Source organism: Notolepis coatsorum, assembly GCF_963971535.1.
Source record: "Notolepis coatsorum genome assembly, chromosome: 3".
Taxonomy (NCBI): Eukaryota; Metazoa; Chordata; class Actinopteri; order Aulopiformes; family Paralepididae; genus Notolepis; species Notolepis coatsorum.
In genome coordinates, this window is record NC_140167.1 from 121,956,068 (window position 1) to 121,976,551 (window position 20,484).

The 20,484-nt window shown below is 46.5% G+C and overlaps 1 pseudogene across 1 annotated transcript in view; it reads right to left on the reverse strand.

Annotated features, from left to right (window-relative positions):
• LOC311225985 (lactase/phlorizin hydrolase-like) overlaps positions 1–20,068 on the reverse strand; it is a 98,221-nt pseudogene extending 78,153 nt beyond the window's left edge. Inside the window, exons 1-12 of the transcript in view lie at positions 20,049–20,068; positions 19,669–19,916; positions 10,272–10,528; positions 10,004–10,177; positions 9,277–9,925; positions 6,231–7,781; positions 5,765–6,033; positions 5,245–5,535; positions 4,063–4,260; positions 3,196–3,398; positions 2,055–2,161; positions 1,114–1,245 (exon numbers count right to left, since the gene is read on the reverse strand). The product of the transcript in view is annotated as a lactase/phlorizin hydrolase-like (transcript). The remainder of the gene's footprint in view (positions 1–1,113; positions 1,246–2,054; positions 2,162–3,195; positions 3,399–4,062; positions 4,261–5,244; positions 5,536–5,764; positions 6,034–6,230; positions 7,782–9,276; positions 9,926–10,003; positions 10,178–10,271; positions 10,529–19,668; positions 19,917–20,048) is intronic.
• Positions 20,069–20,484: the final 416 nt, after the last annotated feature.

Below are 20,484 nucleotides of genomic sequence, written 5' to 3' on the forward strand. Positions count from 1 at the left end.
TTCGTGACTGCAATCAAAATGCTTGATTGTGATTGGTCAATAGCTCTCTGTTGCCCCTAGCAGCGGTCATTATTGCGCGTTGCCCCTAGCAGCGGTGAATTATTGAGAAATAATTGACCGCTGCTAGGGGCAACGGAGTGCTATTGACCAATCACAATCAAGCATTTTGGCGAATGTTAAAACGCCATGTAATAATGAGAGTTAATGAGTTTGAATATGTCCTCCACTGATGTCATTGGAGGACACTGAATCCTTGTGCTGTGACAGCTCAATGAAATCATGTGGATGAAATAGTAACAATAGGGAGATTGCTATTTTTTCATCCACATACCAGTAATTTAATTCAGCTGTAATTAAAACAACACAGGGATTCAGTGTTGACACCACTGGCAGACCTCTTCAAACTCATTCACTCTAAATAACTAAATTAATGTGTGTTTTAAAGCTTTTTTCGATATGTGAAAATATGTGTCAAATAAATCACATTGTTTTTCAGTGAAGTGCCCCTTTAACACAAGGGTTTTCTATCAAATAAATAGCTAATAATTAATGAAGACGATCATCACCTTAATATTTACAATCCTCTGGTATCAAGTAAACTGGGCTATGAAATGATGTTTCCAATAAAATTTACCCTGAGCTTTTCGCCTGAATATCTCAAATGTAAGGGCAGATTAGACATTATAACTACTACCAGTTTTAGGCAATGTTCTCAGTGCTGTATTAATATGAGTTTAATAGACATTCACACACATAGACTTTCACAGAATGCTTAATGTAACATCTTCCTCCATGTTGGTGGAGACAATGGTTGCTATGTACTAACAATGGTTGCTACTGTATGTGTTGATATTTGAGAAATATATCAAAAAAAATTGGTGTCTAATTACTGGATCTTATAAACAAGTCGTAGTGGAACAGTAATATTGCGCTTTTCCAGTGTTTTACCTACTCTACCACTGCACTGAAATTAGGCAATTTCATACCAGTGGTTACAGGCAGCCATGCTGGATGAAAGAGAACTACACAAACATTCCGTGCAAGGCCTCTTGTTATTCCTTGTTAGGCCTCTCCTCGTTATTCTCCATGTTTGGTTAGGGATTGCATGCTCACCTATCGGCGTCATAGTGCTGCAGGTTTCCATAGTCAACTGGGAATGCCAAGACGGTCGTGTAATGGTTGAAGCCAAAGTAATCATAGGTGCCTTTGATCCTTTTGATCTCTTCAGGGCTGAACTCAGGAAGCCTGGAGAGAAGCAGATATTTTTTTTATGCAGCTGTTTTCAGCCAAAATACATAGTGATGACATTCTACTCTTTGGAGGCTGAGAACTGATGTGCATACATTTTTCTAAAGTCATCTATTGTCAAGAATATCTTTTTTTTAATCACTGCCCTTTTCTTCATAGGACATTATTCTCAATAGTGCTATATTCGTTCAAAACGCAGCGGCCCGCCTGATCTCAAACCTACCGAAGTCGGCCCATGTCACCCCACTTCTTAGGGACCTGCACTGGCTCCCCATTGCTGCACGTATCCGCTTCAAGGCCCTCGACCTAGCATACCGTGCGGCAAAGGGAACTGCTCCCGCCTACCTCCGGTCAATGGTCTCTAACTACACACCCTCAAGACCCCTACGCTCTGCATCTTCTGGCCGCCTCAGACCTACTCCTATCCAAGCTCCGGGAGGGTCATCAAAGAGAAGCCACCTATTCTCAGTCCTTGCCCCATAATGGTGGAATGAACTACCCACCCCAGTTAGGACAGCCGAATCCCGTCCAATCTTTCGCCGTCGACTAAAGACGCACTTCTTCAACCATTATCTGAAATAATGGAAAAAAAATATATATAAACTAACCCTAACTAACCTTACTGTCATGCACTTGTCCTAATAAACTAACCTACACTGTAACACGCAACACTTTGATGAACATTGTTACTCAGCTGATAGAGTTGTGCCCTTCCTGATGACTTGTCGTACAGAACTTGTAAGTCGCTTTGGATAAAAGCGTCAGCTAAATGACTAAATGTAAATGTAATGTAATATTCTCTTTACCTAGATCTTGGAAGGCCAGCAGCTAAGCTTCTCTCACAGATGATAGTCTTCATCACATTGCTGTAGTCGCCATTGTATACAGGGTGGGCAAACCAGCCAATATAGAACTGCACCACAAGAGAAACACAAGAAGAAAAACATGTTCAACCAATACAAAGAAGGCACAGAGATGTATCTGTTGCAGAGATACAACAACTCACAGTTTTTCCACAGTACATTCTGACACACATGACAAAAGGACAGTAGGGGCTCACACACAATACATAGACTAAAAGTAAACTTTTAGGGACTTCAACTACGTGTGCCATGCCTGATAATGTGAGGACAGTTACTTTAAAGGGTAATTTCAGAAATGTTGACCCCTAGCCCTATTTCCTACTTATTGTCAATGGCTACTAGTCTTTTCTCAGCACAATCCATGCTGTTCTTCATCTAGGATACATACCCGCAGCTCCAGCTCAATAGCCACAAAACCAATGCAAAGTCAAGGTGGCCACACTCCAGTCTGTACAAGCCCTGGAATAAACACTAATACCTACTCCACAGTGCATGCAAAATAGATTTCAGCGTTTATTTCATGGCTTGTAGAGACTGGAGCATGGCCCCATTGCTTTTGCATTGGTCTAACTAGCCAGGGGTCCAGGTATCCAGTATGAACCAGCATGGTAAATAGGAAATAGGGCTAGGGGTCCAAAATTAAAAACTCACCCTTTAATAATTGGTTACATTTATCGTGCATTCAAGTGCTCCTCGCTCCTCATATTTACTGTATTTACGACTTACGAGTTACCAGCACATGAACGGCCCCTGGAAGTCGTAATTACGAGTGGGAATTTGGGAAATATCCTAATTTTCTTTACGTTTCATAACAGGGAAAATCATGACAGGGGAGATCATGGCAGATGATGGTAATAAACTTATATATTTAATTTGTTATGATAGAATATCTATATAATTGCTGTAGGCCTATATAGATTGTTTTTATTTTAGTTATTAGTTATATGTTTAGTTTTGTAAACATTACCAACAGAAGAAAAAGCTTTCTCACATGTTCATGGTTACCCCAACATTACACAACACAAATAGGGGAGTCCCTTAGATTTACAGTATACAGTATACAGTATATGATAGCGGCCCATACCTGTACCACACGTCTTGCCGCATCAATGTCCTCCTGCTTGTACGGATTTCTTGGCTCTGACCAGTCGGAGTTGATGGTGATAGAGATGATGCCGTTCTGTGTGGCACGGTACGTGTCGTTGTAAACGTGCCAGGCTTCAGCGTGGGCCTTGAGTAGGTTGTGACCCACAATGTAGGGCAGAGTGCCTGGTCTGAAGCTTATCCCTGAAATAAGAGTTATAATCATTAAATCATTAAAACATATAGTACATAGAGGGATGCTTTAGTTAGAAAAATAATTATAACACTGTTGATTAAAGGGGAATGCCAACCATTTAGGAATTCCAGGACAGGAACCCTCTCTGATCCTTTCAAACTGAGATGTAAAGTCTGGGGGTTGCGCCATAGACAATAAATGCGGCTCTGACTTTATGGGGCCATAACATGTTTGTGTGAGTTGTCATGCCTTCTAGCAATGCTAGAATATAAACCTTGTTTGGGTGTAAGAGCTCATACAAACATCTTATGGTCCTGTACAGTCAGAGTCCCATTCATTGTCTATGGAGCAGCCCCAGATGATACATCCCAGTTACATCAACAAATGGATGGTTCTCTCTCTGATTTCTAGCTTTAGGAGTGGTGCTCACTGAACTGTCCTGGGGCACAAGAAGAACATATAACAATTCTTAAAATGGGTGTCATTCCCCTTTAAGGTGGAATTACTATTATTTGAAAACTAGTGCAACCAGTAACTGTCCTCTGAAAAAGAATCCAGTAGCTGTGCAAAAAAGCCACAGTACCTTTGTTTTCAAATCAAATCCAAAATGTAAATATAGACTCAAAGTAGTACAATACTGTTTCGATGATATTCGACTCTTCAAGATAGTACCTGGCGCTGCTGCTCCATAGCCATGGCCCACATTGGCTACATTGTAGGGCTCGTTGATGGTGATCCAGAATTTCACTTTGTCGCCGAAGCGGCTAAAAATGAAATTGGCATAATCCCGAAATCTGTCAACGATGGTGTCATTCTCCCACCCCCAACATCCTGGAGAGTCTGCGGAAGGTCCCAGTGGTAAAGAGTAACCTAAGATAAGTAGAAGGACATAGAAAAAATTATTGGACTTTAATTCATGTAGCCTACGTTGAACATTGAAGGGAAAATCCACCCTAAAACAGAATGCACATTGTGATATTCCAGTGATCTTGGACATTGAGTTAAGTCAATATCTATGAACATACATGTAGACAAAATGTCTCCCTAAGCTGGAAATCAGAGCATCAAATCATGAATTTGTGATGTCCCATGATGACATTTCGGAGTTGATCCATTGACGATGAGTTAGTGAGTTATCTAAATGTAGCTAGCTCTGAATTAGAAAATGTACCCATATCCCACTAAAATCACCATGGGTACTGTATAGTGTCTTATAAGTTCTTCCACTATTCACTGTCTATGGAGAGTTTCTCTGGTGTTTAACAACATTGTTCAATATTACACTTACTGTACACTTACTGTAGACTTCTGTATATTTTTACTGTATATTTTATACTAGAATGTATACATAACATACGAAATGTGAATCCCGGACCGTACTTTATTATTATTATCTTATTCTTAGGCTTATTTTACTCTTTATTCTTAGGCAATTATTTCTGTTATTCTTATTTGTGACTTTGTTCTGTCTACCTAAATGTTTACTGTGAGCGATTTGTAGTGCCAAATTTCCCTCGGGATGATTAAAGTATTTCTATTCTATTGTATTACCGTATATTAGTTTTAGGAGGGACTTGTTCACAAATTGAAACGTGAAGGGTGGCGTTTCTCACCCTAAATATATAAAGGTGTGACACTTAAAGGCACTCAAAGGGAAACCCCACCCTAAAATATAATCCACATATGATATTTCTATAATATTGTATAGCTCAGTTTCAATTTGTGAATAATGAACAAGTCCCTCCTTAAACTGAACACCAAAGAAACAAGACTCTCCATAGACAATGAATAGTGGAACAACTTCAATTCATATATACATATGAATATCTTAATATTCACAGCAGCCAAACGTACATGAGGTTGAATATCGGCGGCGAGCAGCGCATCCACCAGTCTGTGGTAATAACTGAGGCCAGCCTCGTTGACGTGCTTAGTGGTACCGTCGGGCAGAACCCTGGGCCAGGATATGGAGAAACGGTAGTGGGTCACTTTAAGCCTCTTCAGGATGGCTACATCTTCCTCTACCTTGTTGTAACTATCACAGGCTGTATCCCCTGTGTCATCATTGAACACACGGAGGGGAGTGTGGGCAAACTTGTCCCAGATACTGAGACCCTTTCCGTCTTGTCTCCAGCCACCCTCAATCTGTAAAAGGTGAGATGGTAATAGCTGATATTAAATAACACAGGAACTATTGGTTTTCCAGTAAGACACCCAGGTAAAGAATACAAAATACTACTTATATTCACGGTCATGCATTTCATCATTATTGAAAACTGTATTACTTTAAATCACACATCGCCAATTAACATGACTTAATAGTATCCCATTAGCATTAAAGTTTAAACGTCCAAAAGGGTATCTGAACAGTCACCTGGTATGAAGCTGTCGCTGTACTCCAGATGAAGTCCTTGCGGAAGTGTCCATAAAGAAACATCTCATCATCAGGTCTGGGGAAGCCATTGTCATTCATGACTTGGTAGTAGTAGAGAGCCGAGTATTTGGGTGTCCTGGGGCGGTTTGGGTTCGTGAAGTCCACATGGTGGAGCCCAAACCCTACCGTGTAGCCGTTGAGCCACTCGTAAGAGTCCATGAGAGATGCTGCTGTGTATCCTCTCACCTTCACACCATCCAGTTCATACGCTATGGAAACACAAGTAATTATCCTTATACAGTACATTAATTATATTTCACATGCATTGAAGTAATAAAATGGAGACTAGTTTGAATTAAAAGAATGTGGAAACGGGTCATGGCTATGTCAGTGTCTACCTAGATTGTCCAAAAGAATGTTTCATCACTCAATGTGTTTATGAAGAACAATTGTCAGGATCCCTTACCTTTCAGAGCCTCATCAATGTAGGTTTTGTAGAAGAATACTCTGGCAGAGTCATCCAAAGTGGTCTTTGTGTCTGTAGCTACTCCATTCTCAGTAATGTAAATCTCTGGATCTCCATACTCCTCCTTGACCCAGATGAGCAGCCTTCTCAAGCCCCATGCAACAGCTCTCTGGTTCCTAATGGCAGTGGCTGGTGAATCGCCATCCTCTGCTTCCGACAAGTCCCGATCATAGTCATAAGATTGAGGAGAAAGCCTTTTGGTTGCATGGCCCACCACCGTTGTGGTGTAATGGTTTATGCAGAATACGTCAGCAGTTCCCCTGATGTGGGCCTTCTCCTCTTCAGTGAAGGAAGGGAGTCTCGACTCTGAAAGACCTTGCAGTTCGCTCTTGTTTCCCACTTGCCACTTCATTGCATCGGGATAGTCTCCGTTCTTAAAAATGGGGTGCGCAAACCAGCCAAGTTCAAACTGCATCGCGCGGTCGGCAGCCACCACTTCCCGGGGGGTGTTGATGTCTTTGGGCTCAACCCAGTTGGCGCAGAGGGCAATGGACACCAGACCACCCTGGGAATTACGATACTTCTCATCGTAAGTGTGGTAGACCCTGGTGTGTGCTTTCAGAAGGGTGTGGGCAACTCTGTATGGTGCAGCACCTGGCTTCTTTACATTTGGTGGGATTTCTCCCAGTCCATATCCTGACCACGCGATTGTATGAGGCTGGTTGAAGGTCAACCAAAATTTCACTCTGTCCCCAAAGGTGGCAAAGCAGAAGTCACAGAAGTCATTGAAAATGTCTATCATATTAGCATTGTCCCAGCCATTGAGGTTTTGCAAAACTTGTGGCAGGTCCCAGTGGTAGAGTGTCACCATGGGGGTGATGTTATAGGCCCTAAGACCATCAATGAGCCTGTTATAATAGTCCACCCCTTTTTGATTCAGGGAAGTATGTTGACCATCAGGAAAGATCCTGGACCAGGACAGAGAGAATCTGTAGGACTTCACCTTCAGGGCCCGAAGCATGTACAGGTCTTCTTCCAGTCTGTAGTAACTGTCACAGGCTACATCTCCATCGGCACTACCAGGAATACTGCCAGGCATGTGGGTAAATGTGTCCCAGACACTGGGTCCTTTCCCATCAGCATTCCAGCCTCCTTCAATCTGGTAAGCAGAGGATGCCACTCCCCAAAGGAAACCTTGAGGGAAAGTACCATAGTGGTAGAGTTTCCTCTGGAAACGGGTTTGGTGTGAGAACTTCTCCCAGACAACCTTGGATTTGGATGGAACTTCTGAAGGTGGCAACACAGATTGCCTCCTGGTCACATGGAACTCCAACCCCTTATGGCCAACATCTTTTTTAGAACCAAAACCATTACTCTTGATAACCTGTGAGTAGAAATATGCTGACTGCTTTGGCGTTCTTGCTCTGTCACTATCTTCAAAGTTGACATAGTGAAGTCCAAACCTTTCACTGTAGCCTTGTGGACCCTCGAAACCATCCATGAGCGATTACACTGTGAAACGCTGCACATCGACTCCATCCAAACGTATTGCTAAAAAGACAATTCAAAAGAATAATGCTTTCTATGAAGCCCATGTTGCATTATAGTCATACCTATAAACACACTATAATGCAGTCATAATGCATTTTAAGTACCATAATCATTCATAGACGTGGATAATAACCATACTCATAATATGTTCTGAAGCCTTTTCATACTCACTTCTAACATCATTAAACACAACACTTTATACCACGTGAAGACCATAGTGTATAATAATACTCATAGGCATAAAACATTATGTACGTTTTAGGTAATGATCAACACAACTATCATGTTACATTATAGTCATTGAAATTATACACTATAATATGATTAAAAGCAACTGAAGTGACCAAAGACATTCATTACTCACTTGTAGTAGTATCTTGTGATCATAAAACATGGTAGCTATAATAATAATTATAAATTATTATAATTAATTATGACAGCTGTGTTGCTCTTTGTCAACAATGTTCATAATGTTTTATGTGTATTTTCTTCCCTCGCCCTTGTTGGGGAAAACTTTTAAAATCGATGATCACAAATTATCTTATTATATTATCTCTATTTTAGGTTAGGATGGGGTGTGGTGTCTTTACTGAGGTTAAGATTAGGGTTAGATTTATCAACAATATAATTCATTGAAAGTTATGATGAGATCCGGCATTGCTGATTGGCCAACTTCACCAACAACAGCGCGGAGAAGAAGACAAATGTTTTACACCTATAGGGTATTATACTACACTATGCCTGTAACAATAAAGTGTTATAATACATGATGTTAAGTTATTATGAAAAAGCTTTACAATGAGTATTTTTATTTTTATTTGTATCCACTTTTTCTCCCCATTTTCTATATATTTTTTCTCCCATCCCAATTTTGTATATTTCCAATTCTTCCCTCCCCTGTCTTGAACGTTGCTAGACTATGCCTCCCACTGGTCGGCTGTAGTGAGGATAGAAGCCTTGCATCACGTGTCTCCTCCGGTACACGAGGAGGCAGCCTGTCGCATCTTTTCACCGCAGCAGCTCGAACTCTCAGTGGCGAGGAGTAACGCGTGGGAGGCTCACGCTGCCCCGATACTTCTTGTTTCCGCCGCACCGGCGTCACCCAACCGACCTGTAGGAGTCGCTGTCCACAACGTCCAATCCCCACCCACCAGCTTTCCCACCCTCTAACACTGCCAATTGTGTTAGTATGACGGCCGGCCAAGCCGGTAGCAACGCCAAGAGCTGGGCTCGATACCAGCGTATCCTGCGTTAGTGGCGAGCGCCTTGCCCACTGTGCCACTCAGCCGCCCTACAATGAGTATTGTTATAAAACATTATACCATTGTGAGAAAGCACAACTAATGTGTTATAATCTTAATTATAATGCATTATAAACATGGATTCCTAGAAAGTGTTACCTTCGAAACACTTAATTTATAAACGTTTTTCTTAATGATCTTTTAAAAACTATTTATGAGTGTGGTTTGTCATGATAGTAATGCTAGACCCTTACCTTTCAGTGCTTCATTGATGTAGCTTCTCATGTACTCTATTTGACTGGTGTCATTGAGAGTGTCCTCACTATATCCAGTGGGCATTCCATTCCCAGTTATGTAGACAGGTACCTTGGTAACATTAAGATATTCTGCAGAAATGTAGTTGAGGAGCCTTCTTAGGCCCCATGGTGCAGAGTGAATCCAATCAGATGCCGTGGAAGACCAGGAAGGGTCCACATGTGCCTGGAAGTCACCCACTCCCTGTGGGCCAGGAACACAACCACCATCACTGCTGTTGACCAGACGGGAAGTATAGTGGTTCAACCCCAAGAAATCAGCCGTTCCACGTATCTTCTGGCTCTCTTCTGCAGTGAAGACTGGAAGTCTGGCGGGCTCAGCGAGAGGACAGTCATTTATTTTCTGTTCAATCTGATGCTTGAGTGATACAGGATAGTCCCCATCTACAAATATGGGATGGGCAAACCAGCCCAGCATAAACTGCAGGTAGCGGTCTGCAGCTGCCACATCTTCAGGCCTGGAGGGATTCATGGGCTCTGCCCAGTCTGAGTTCAGGGCAATGCCCACTTTTCCACCCTGTGTCTTCCTGTAAATATGATCGTAGACATGCCAGGCCTCAGCATGGGATTTCAGTATGTTATGAGTGACCTAGAAAGGTAAACAAATGGTTAGCTAATGGAAGAAGGCTGACAATTAAACTGCATATTGTTGTGAGATAACTCGCACCTGGTAGGAAGCAACCACGTAGTCTTTAACTCCAGGGGGGTGCTCTCCAGTTCTATACCCAGCATGGCTTACCACCCAGGGGCTATTGAAAGTGTTCCAGGTCTTGATCCTATCTCCAAACCTGGAGAAGCAGAAGTCAGCATAGCGCTTGAAGGCCTCGATGATGGAAGCATTGGTCCAAGTTCAAGTTCAAGTTCTTTAATAGTTGTCATACAGAAGTACAGAATACTTTCATACAAAATGCTTCTTACTGTTACGCTCCAGAGACGGTCCATCCACCATAGTCTTGGAGTGCCTGGGGCAGATCCCAGTGGTGCAGGGTTACAACAGGTTCTATGCCAGACCCAATGAGAGTATTTATTAGTTTATCATAGTAGAGAGCCCCTTTCTCAGAGTGGCTCCCCTGGTGGCCAGAGGGGAAAATGCGGGCCCAGGAGATGGAGAATTGGTAGGTGTTGACCAGGAACCCTCGGAGTAGGTAGACATCGTAGTCAACCTTGTTGTAGCTGTCACAAGCCAGATCAGCTGTGTAACTGAGGGGTACAATTCCCTGACTGTATTGATAAGTATGGTATCATTAAACCACTACCGCTTGATGTACTTTAACTTCTGGCCATACAGTACACGATATCTAAGTATGATGAACACTTTCCCACATATGAAATCAGGTCCACACAAATATAACAGTCGAAGGTTTAATATAGCAAAAGGTATATACAACATTCACTTAATTACATTTATGATTTGAATGCACTTGTAAGGCAAATGAGTATTCGTAGGCAAATCAACACTGAATGTCCAATCTCTGGTTACGCAGGAAGCAAGTATACAACCTGGTTCTTTAGGGAACTATAGCGATGGTACTTAAGGATTATAGCGGGATACTAAAGGGGTCCTGCTGGTTGTAAGTCAGTAGGGGGGGGGGGGGGGGGGGTTTGGAGAGCCTTCAGCTGCATCCCATCTGGCCAACGATTCCTGGGGAGAATTCAGGTACAGAACACAGTGCCCGCAGGATCTTGATCCACAGATGAATACACTTGGGCCCTCTTGTAGACGGTAGCTGTAGGCTGTAGGTCCACAACGAAGGAGAAGCGAGGCGGCCTCGGTCTGGGTTGAGCGCCGTCTCACCTGGGCTCCTCTCGGGGGTAATTCCAACACTCACCGGCGTTGGCTGTTATCCGCTCCACAAATCAAAGCACCCAAAGCAAATAGATATTCCATGCCGTATAGGCTCAGCAGTCGTCCGGGTAGGTAATCCAATGTGCAGGTCCACTCGTCCTCGCCCAGAACTCCTCGGATGAAAGCACCACGCGTGGTCTGCCCAGCCTGGTTAAGACTCTAGATAACGCGAGGAACGATGGGGGTGCTGCTCACTTTAGAACTTTAATACCGCACGATGCACCATACATAATAGACTAGTATTAACTTAATAGAAATACGTCCCACTCGACGGTACAGTGACAAACTATGACAATTCAGCTATGAATTTACACGAGGTCTCAATGCCTATTCTGGGGCCAAATAGGCCATACTGCACCACACGTGGGTCGTGGGTGAGGCTTCACGTCTGTTACTAGGTTGGAGGGTAAAGGACTAATGGACTAAAAGAAAGTTCTACTTTACTTGCGCCATATTTATATGCACGGTGAACAAATAGTACCATTCGTATTTCGGTAGCCGTATTCCTACGCGGAACCGGGGCTAGTTGGGACATGTTCGTCGGCACTATTGAACTTGACTCAAGGGACCTGTCTGCTGGCGCCAGGTTCTTGTCCAATGAGAGAATGAACTATTATGGGCTGTAGTAGACTAAAGGGATATTCAGTGTATATGTACAAAGAATATACAAGGGATATCAAACGATATACAAATACTATTAAATATATATCCATAAATAAATATATATATTCGGTTTAATCTGATCCTTCACAACAGCCGCCCCCTAATTAGTCCCACCTAATTAGCTAAGCAGAGACAGATTAACCGCACTGTCTACCACTCAAGGTCCGCTGTAAGGGTCACTCACAAAGTCGTGGGGTCATGGTCGTCATCGATAGTGTCTGGGAGTCTTGGCAGTCCTATTAGCCTCGCCACGGGTCGTGTGTAAGTCCGCCCTTGGACGAGCACTTCAGCTGCTCGGACCTTGCCATCGGCACCTGTGATCACTTTGCTTACGCGGCCAGCCGGCCACATAGCTCTGGGTAGTGACTGGTCGATAATCATGACGACTGTTCCTTCTGTCAAATTGTCTCTCTCTTTTACCCACTTCTGGCGGGTCTGTAGAGACGGTAGATAGTGGAGTAGGAAGCTATTCCAAAACTTGTCAGCCAGTACTTGACTGTACCTCCACATTCTTCGGCCGTTCGCTTCTTCAGGCTTGTACATTGTCTGGGGTAGCGCGGGGTCCAGCCGCCCCATCAAGAGTGTGTTGGGGGTGACTGGGTCGACATCTGCTACATCACTTGAGACGTAACCGAGGGGCTTGGAGTTCAATACTCCCTCGATCTCCGTGAGGACTGTCATTAGGACTTCTTCCGCCACAGTCTGGGCCCCAAGCACGGCGTACAGGGCTGTCTTTATAGAACGTACTTCTCGTTCCCAGGTTCCACCGAAGTGGGGTGCGTTCGGGGGATTAAACTGGAAGTCAATCTGGGATGGAGCGAGGTGGGTCTTAAGTTCTGGGCCCATAGCTTGGAAGCTCTCTCTCAGCTCTCTTTCTCCGCCTTTGAAGTTTGTCCCGTGATCAGACAACAATGTAGACGGTTTTCCTTTCCGCGATGTGAATCTTCGGAAGGCCATAAGGAATGAGTCTGTGCTCATGGTTGGAAGGAGTTCGATATGTATCGCTCTGGTGGTCATGCATTTGAATACAATACCCCACCGCTTCTCGGTTCCTCTTCCTTTCTTTATATACAACGGGCCAAAACAGTCCATGCCTGTGGCGTGAAAGGGCTTGTCGCCGAGTCGGAGGCGACAGGGAGGTAGGTCAGCCATCCGGGGTATGCTGGGCTGCGCGCGCCACTTTCGGCAGTCTAGACAGGTTCGCTGGAAGCGTCGCACTGCTTCTCTCCCTTGAAGTATCCAATAGCGACGTCTGATCTCCGTGGAGACTCTCTCTGCTCCTGCGTGGTGCACATCCTCGTCGTATTTCTTTATGATCAGCTCTGTGACCTTGTGTCGGCTGTTCAAGACTATCGGGTACTTAACGTCATCCGGTAGGTCGGGGGCTCTCCGCAGACGACCACCCACTCTGATGAGATTATGGGCGTCACTCTCGGGTGCCAGGTGGAGCAGTCTGCTGTCTGATGGGACGGGCTTTCCTCCCTGTAGACAGTCTAGCTCATCGGGGAACGAGTCTCTCTGGGCTTGTTGTAGTAGAAGAAGTTCTGCTTCTTCGTAGTCAGCTGCTGAAATGTCAGTGGTGGGCTGAATCTCTGGGTGGTGCCACAGGAATGTCTTTAGCTGCGCACTCTGTAAGGTGAGGCAATCATCTATGTTGGGGTCTGTGGAGGCGACTGTGCTCAATCCACAGAACATAGGTTTCTTGTTTTCAGCCTCCTCTTTACTCGCCTCCCGTGGGGTGGGCGTAGGCCACTCTTCTTCCGGGAGCTTGAGGAACTCTGGTCCGTCACTGTAGATGTTGTGACGGGTGAGGTCATCTAGGGACATTCCCCGGGTGATGACGTCAGCTGGGTTGTGTTTGGTGTCCACATACCGCCAGCTTGCTGCTTCTGTTAACTCTTGAATCTCTGTGACTCTGACTCCCACGAAGACCTTGTATCTGCATGAATCAGACTTGATCCATGTGAGTACTGTCGTAGAGTCTGACCACAAGATTGTTCTTTGCACCGGGATGGTGAGTTCACGTTGGATTAACGTGGCTAGATGCGCTCCTGCTAGGGCTGCGCAGAGCTCTAGACGCGGGATAGATTGTTGCTTTCGTGGGGCTATTCTTGAGCGAGCCAGGATGAAAGCGGTGTGTATCTCTCCTCCCTTCTCTTGGGCACGCAAGTAGGCCACAGATCCATAGGCTACTTCGGAGGCGTCGCTGAAGACGTGTAGATCCATCTTGCATGTCTCTGGCCTCACTGTGGGTGGGAAGTAGCTGCGGCGTATGTTGACGCCTGGGAGTGAGCGGAGTTCCGTCTCCCACTCTCTCCATGTGGAGGCAAGGTGTGCGGGTATTGGGTCGTCCCAGCCCTGGTCCTTGTCCCATAGTGCTCGTACAATCATCTTTGCCCTGGTGGTGTAAGGTGGAATACATCCCAACGGGTCATATTGTCTGGCGAGTGTTCTGTACACACTCCGTCTGGTGGTCGGTATCGCCGTCGACCTTCCCTGCTCCGTGGTCAGGGGTTTGTGTCTATAGTGGAGCGAGTCTGTTTTGAAGCGCCAGACTAGTCCTAGTGTCATTTCTTGGGCTTCTCCTGGGATGGTCGCCATCCAGGTCTCGCTACTGGCTGCCTTGTCCGCGGGGGAGAGGCTGCGCAATACTTGCGGGTCGCTGCTGGCCCACTGCCTGAGATCAAAGCCGCCTTTGATCAGGGAGGCGCATAGCTTGAGTAGGAGAGCCTCGGCTTCTTCTTGGGTCGAAACGCTTTGTAAACAGTTGTCCACGTAGAAACTGTTCTTCACACTGTGTCGGACCTCTTCATCTGCTGCTGGGTCCTCTGCGACGTGTTTCTGCAGTGCAAATGTAGCACAGCACGGGCTGCATGTGGTTCCGAAGGGGAGGACTTCCCATTGGTAGATGGCTGGGTGCTCATCTCCGATCCTCTCTCTCCATAGGAACCGCAGTAGGGGCTTATCCTCCTCCACTAGTCTCACCTGCAGGAACATCCCTTTGATATCCCCGCTGATAGCCACCTTGTCCTGGCGGAAGCGTAGTAGCACGCCTAGTAGAGAGGGGCCGAGTGTGGGGCCGGGCAAGAGCTCTTTATTCAGATTCTGGGATCCGATCTGGTAGCTGCAGTTAAACACAATGCGATCCTTGCCGTTGTGGTGGACCTTGTGGTGCGGCACGTACCATGATTCGGTCGTCTGATCGGCCTCTTTAATGTCAATCTTCATTACGTGTCTCGCTGTGATTAGCTTCTCAATCTCAGCGCGGTACACACTCTCTTGAGCGGGGTCTTTGGCTAGGCGCCGCTCTGTGTTCAATAGATACCGCTCCGTAGCTTCTTTCGTGGCGTGAAAGGTGGGCATTCCCTCTCGCCTCAGGAGTGGAGTTGCGTATCTCATCACTCCGCTGACTGTGACTCTCTTTGTCCCTTGCTCGAGGAGGTTTATGGCGTAAATGTCTTCTTTAGAACGAATGTCTTTCTTTTCGTTCTTAAAGGGCATTGTCTCTAGTGTCCATAGCCTCTCGACATGCTGCAGGAGAGTGGTGTCTTCTTCTGTCACTCTGGAGTGGAGGCAGCTAGTGGCTGCTGTTCGGTTGAGAGATTTAGCGAGGGGGCCTTGTAGTGTCCATCCTAGGCGGGTCTCGACTGCTGCAGGACAGCCTCTGGGTCCTGTATGGACCCGGTCTATCGGGACTATGAGGTCTGCATGGTCGGAGCCTATCAGCAGGGTCGGGGTGGCGCCGTCTATGAGCGGGATAGGTAGTTGACGCAGGTGCACATATTTATCCATCAGTTTGGCGATGGGGTAGGTGTACTGTGATAGTCCTATTTCTTGGCTGGTGAAAGCATTTGTAATCCTATACCGTCTCTCTGGCTGCCCGCTTGCTGCGCTAGTGAAGGAGACATTCTCGCCTTTTATCGTCTTTAAATCTCTTCTTATTGTCCGAATCGTCATCTGGTTCTCGCTCCCCCGCAGTCCCAGCTGGGCCGCAGCGGATGCGAGGAGAAGGGTCTTCTCTGACCCGTCATCAAGGACGGCGTAAGTGTCCATGACTTTATCTTGGTGGCTCAATGTTACACGGACTACCTTTAAGAGCACCTGGGCGCCGCTGCTGCTGGCGGGGTCAATGTACATGACACTTGCCTTTGTGCTGCTCGATGGTGCAGGTGCAGGCTTTCTTCTGTTACTGTCGTGTAGGACATCTAGGTGGGCTCCGTCACACCGACTGCACCTCTTCTTTAGGCGGCACTCGGCTGCCATGTGACTGCGCGCACATCGGTAACAGCGCCTGTTGGACTTTATCCATTGACTCACTTCTTCTGCATTCATCTTCTTGAACAGGTCACATTGTGACAGCCAGTGTTCCTTCTCGCAGTACGGGCACACCATCTTCCACTTCTCTTTTCTCGAGGGGGTACTGTGGTTCTTACTGCTCGGTACTGATTCTGATTGGTGCATGACAGTCACTGATCTTCTTCCATCGTTTACCCTCCTAGGTCCCTCTCTGGAGCTTGGTGTGCTCCGCACGAATGTATCCAAGCGTAGGCTGCTGACTTCTCTCGTCAGGAAGTCGGCTAAATCGAGGAGGGATGGTTCGGGACCGTTAGGATCACGGTGGTCTCTTTGCCGCCTAAAGCGCTCTTGTCTGGCGGGCGGCAGCTTCTCTAAAATCCTCTCGACGTTAGAGTTGGCGTATAGCTCGTGCATACCCTTTTCTCGTTGCGCTCCCAGCATCCCTACCAGGGACTGCACTTTTATAGACAGGTCGTCTAGTGAGCGATTGTCTGTTGTTGGGGGTAGGCGGTCAATATGCCTTATCTCTTGGATTACGTAATCCCATATACATCCATATCTCTGGTCCAGCGCTGCTAGAGCCGCGGTGTATGGGGTCGTAGAGGTGGCATAGGCTAGCGCTATATTGTGCGCTCGGGGTACTTTCAGGTGCTTCAGTAATATTGCATACTTGTGGCGTTCGTCAACGACATCCACCATCATTGTCTCTAAGCACATCCGGAGCTCCGTGTACTGTGCTCGATTCTCATGGGTGAAGTCTGGAAACGTCGGTGTGCCAATGTATGACGCCGTGGATGGCTGGCACATCGGTGAGCGTTGGGAGAGAGGCCTCCTAGGCGAGTCTCCTCTTGCGCCTCTCTGTGGGCTGGTACCGGCAGGGTACCATGGCCCGCTGGTCCAGGTGCTGTTCCTCGGGGCTGGTCGTGCGTCATGCTCACCCGTGAATAGAGTCGGGGGTCTGTAGCGCAGCGCCGCGGGGGTATAGCCTGGGCTGTACTGGACCTCCTGGTCCTGTGGAGTACTGTGCTGTCGTCGGGCTTGGTTCTCCTCCTCTCCCTCTTCTTCTTCTGTCAGGTCCTCTAGATCCTGTAGTCATTTATTTAGCCTCTCCGCAGTGTATGCTGCTCCTTCCTTGTAGCTGGGTCTCGCTTGGACCGGTCGGGGAAGGGGGTCTGCGGGGGGTATAGGCTCTCTCTGGTGGTCAAGTTCAGGGTCGCTTGGTCGGTTAGGGGATGCTGCCTTTGATTGTTGTCTCGACGAGGCCCTTGAACCCCTGGCGGAGGGAGAGGGTGTTGCCTTGGTGATCAGCTGCTCCATTAGCTGCGCTTGTAGTCTGTCGCACTCGCCCTGTAGTCTGTCGCGCTCGGCTTCGCGCTGGATGAGAGCGATGTCGCGCTCTGCTTCTCTTTGGGCACCGTCAGCGGCGTGCTGGGTGTCGGACCGGTCTCTTGCCATATTCTCTTCCGTCTGAAGGCGTCTCATCTCCAGGCGTATGTGCTCTTCTTCGCTCCGTTGCTGTGCTTGGAGTCGATCACGTTCACCCTGAAGTCGATCGCGTTCACCCTGGAGTCGATCGCGTTCGGTAGAGGCTGTCAGGCTGACGAGGAACGCCTGTGACAGCATCCTCTCCGCCTCGCTGGGGGAAGACGCTTGTAGAGGTGAGCCGCTCCTGGCTGTACTCGTTGGGGAGTCCTGGAGCTCTATCTCCTCGGCGCTTTCCTCATCTTGTTCCGTGCAGGGTTCCACCTCTGGAGGGTTGTCTTCCTCCCGGAGCTGGTCGGGGACTACTTCTTCGGTATTGGCGGGGGGTAAAGGCATGTCTGTTCCCTCCTGGTCCCCACCGTGAGCTTGGTCAGTTACATTAGAACCCACTAGGGCCTCTGTGGTCGGGGTAACCTGGTCGTTAAGGTCAGACATAATTTTACTTTCTACTTTTACCGCGTTTACCGTCTGTAGAAGGCTAGGTAGTTGACTGACAGCGTAATCCTCTAAGTACTGAGGTGTCTGTCGTCTGCGCCGCAGGCGTTCTACGTTAGGAGGACCGTTTCGTGGAGTGTTCCTCATAGGCCATTTCAATATTAATAACACTATATTAATATTACGCTAGTTACCCTCCGGCTCGAAGGACCAATTGTAACTGAGGGGTACAATTCCCTGACTGTATTGATAAGTATGGTATCATTAAACCACTACCGCTTGATGTACTTTAACTTCTGGCCATACAGTACACGATATCTAAGTATGATGAACACTTTCCCACATATGAAATCAGGTCCACACAAATATAACAGTCGAAGGTTTAATATAGCAAAAGGTATATACAACATTCACTTAATTACATTTATGATTTGAATGCACTTGTAAGGCAAATGAGTATTCGTAGGCAAATCAACACTGAATGTCCAATCTCTGGTTACGCAGGAAGCAAGTATACAACCTGGTTCTTTAGGGAACTATAGCGATGGTACTTAAGGATTATAGCGGGATACTAAAGGGGTCCTGCTGGTTGTAAGTCAGTAGGGGGGGGGGGGTTTGGAGAGCCCTCAGCTGCATCCCATCTGGCCAACGATTCCTGGGGAGAATTCAGGTACAGAACACAGTGCCCGCAGGATCTTGATCCACAGATGAATACACTTGGGCCCTCTTGTAGACGGTAGCTGTAGGCTGTAGGTCCACAACGAAGGAGAAGCGAGGCGGCCTCGGTCTGGGTTGAGCGCCGTCTCACCTGGGCTCCTCTCGGGGGTAATTCCAACACTCACCGGCGTTGGCTGTTATCCGCTCCACAAATCAAAGCACCCAAAGCAAATAGATATTCCATGCCGTATAGGCTCAGCAGTCGTCCGGGTAGGTAATCCAATGTGCAGGTCCACTCGTCCTCGCCCAGAACTCCTCGGATGAAAGCACCACGCGTGGTCTGCCCAGCCTGGTTAAGACTCTAGATAACGCGAGGAACGATGGGGGTGCTGCTCACTTTAGAACTTTAATACCGCACGATGCACCATACATAATAGACTATTATTAACTTAATAGAAATACGTCCCACTCGACGGTACAGTGCCAAACTATGACAATTCAGCTATGAATTTACACGAGGTCTCAATGAATATTCTGGGGCCAAATAGGCCATACTGCACCACACGTGGGTCGTGGGTGAGGCTTCACGTCTGTTACTAGGTTGGAGGGTAAAGGACTAATGGACTAAAAGAAAGTTCTACTTTACTTGCGCCATATTTATATGCACGGTGAACAAATAGTACCATTCGTATTTCGGTAGCCGTATTCCTACGCGGAACCGGGGCTAGTTGGGACATGTTCGTCGGCACTATTGAACTTGACTCAAGGGGCCTGTCTGCTGGCGCCAGGTTCTTGTCCAATGAGATAATGAACTATTATGGGCTGTAGTAGACTAAAGGGATATTCAGTGAATATGTACAAAGAATATACAAGGGATATCAAACGATATACAAATACTATTAAATATATATCCATAAATAAATATATATATTCGGTTTAATCTGATCCTTCACAACAAGCTGTCTGATTGTCAAAAACATTGTTATCATGTCCAAAACGGTCCCAGATGGTCTCTCCCTTCCCATCTTCTGCCCATCCGCCTTCAACCTTGAAGGACTCACTGGAAGTGGCCCACTGGAAGCCAGTGGGGAATGGTTCATTCAGGAAGGCATCTCGCTCCATTGGAGTTTGAGCTCCAAACTCATCCAAAACATTATGGTAACTGTTTTTAAAGGCTGCTTCTCCTATGTACTCTGGAATACTGCAAATGAAGAAAAGGGGATAATATGAAAAATATATATGTGGAAAACGAGGAGCAATCATATTTTGACTCACACTCATCATGTTTTAGATTTTATTTTATTTTGCATTTTACTGAGGTGAACCTTTATACCTGTTTGGAGTGTCTGCCATGTCAAGCTTTCCAAACAAGTCTGTCACGTCACACCCCAAAATATTCAGTTCATCCTTGTTAAAAACTGTAACAAAGCAAAGGTGAGTTATGAAAATCTCCTGGCTCCTCTGTCAAGCTCTTCTAGTATCCCCCGAACCAGATTGCGGACGTTCGGGGACAGAGCTTTCAGTGTGGCAGCTCCCACCCTCTGGAACTCCCTCCTCGCAGAACTCCGCACCGCCCCAACTCTGGACTCATTTAAAAAAAATGCTCAAAACCCACCTTTTCAACTTGGCCTTTAACCCCTAATTTCTCACTCTATATGTATATGTATATGTATGTATATGTATATATTGTGTCTGTCCACTATGTTTGTTAATTTGTCCTCTCTCCCCCCCCCTATGTAAAGCGACCTTGGGTCTTATGAAAGGCGCTA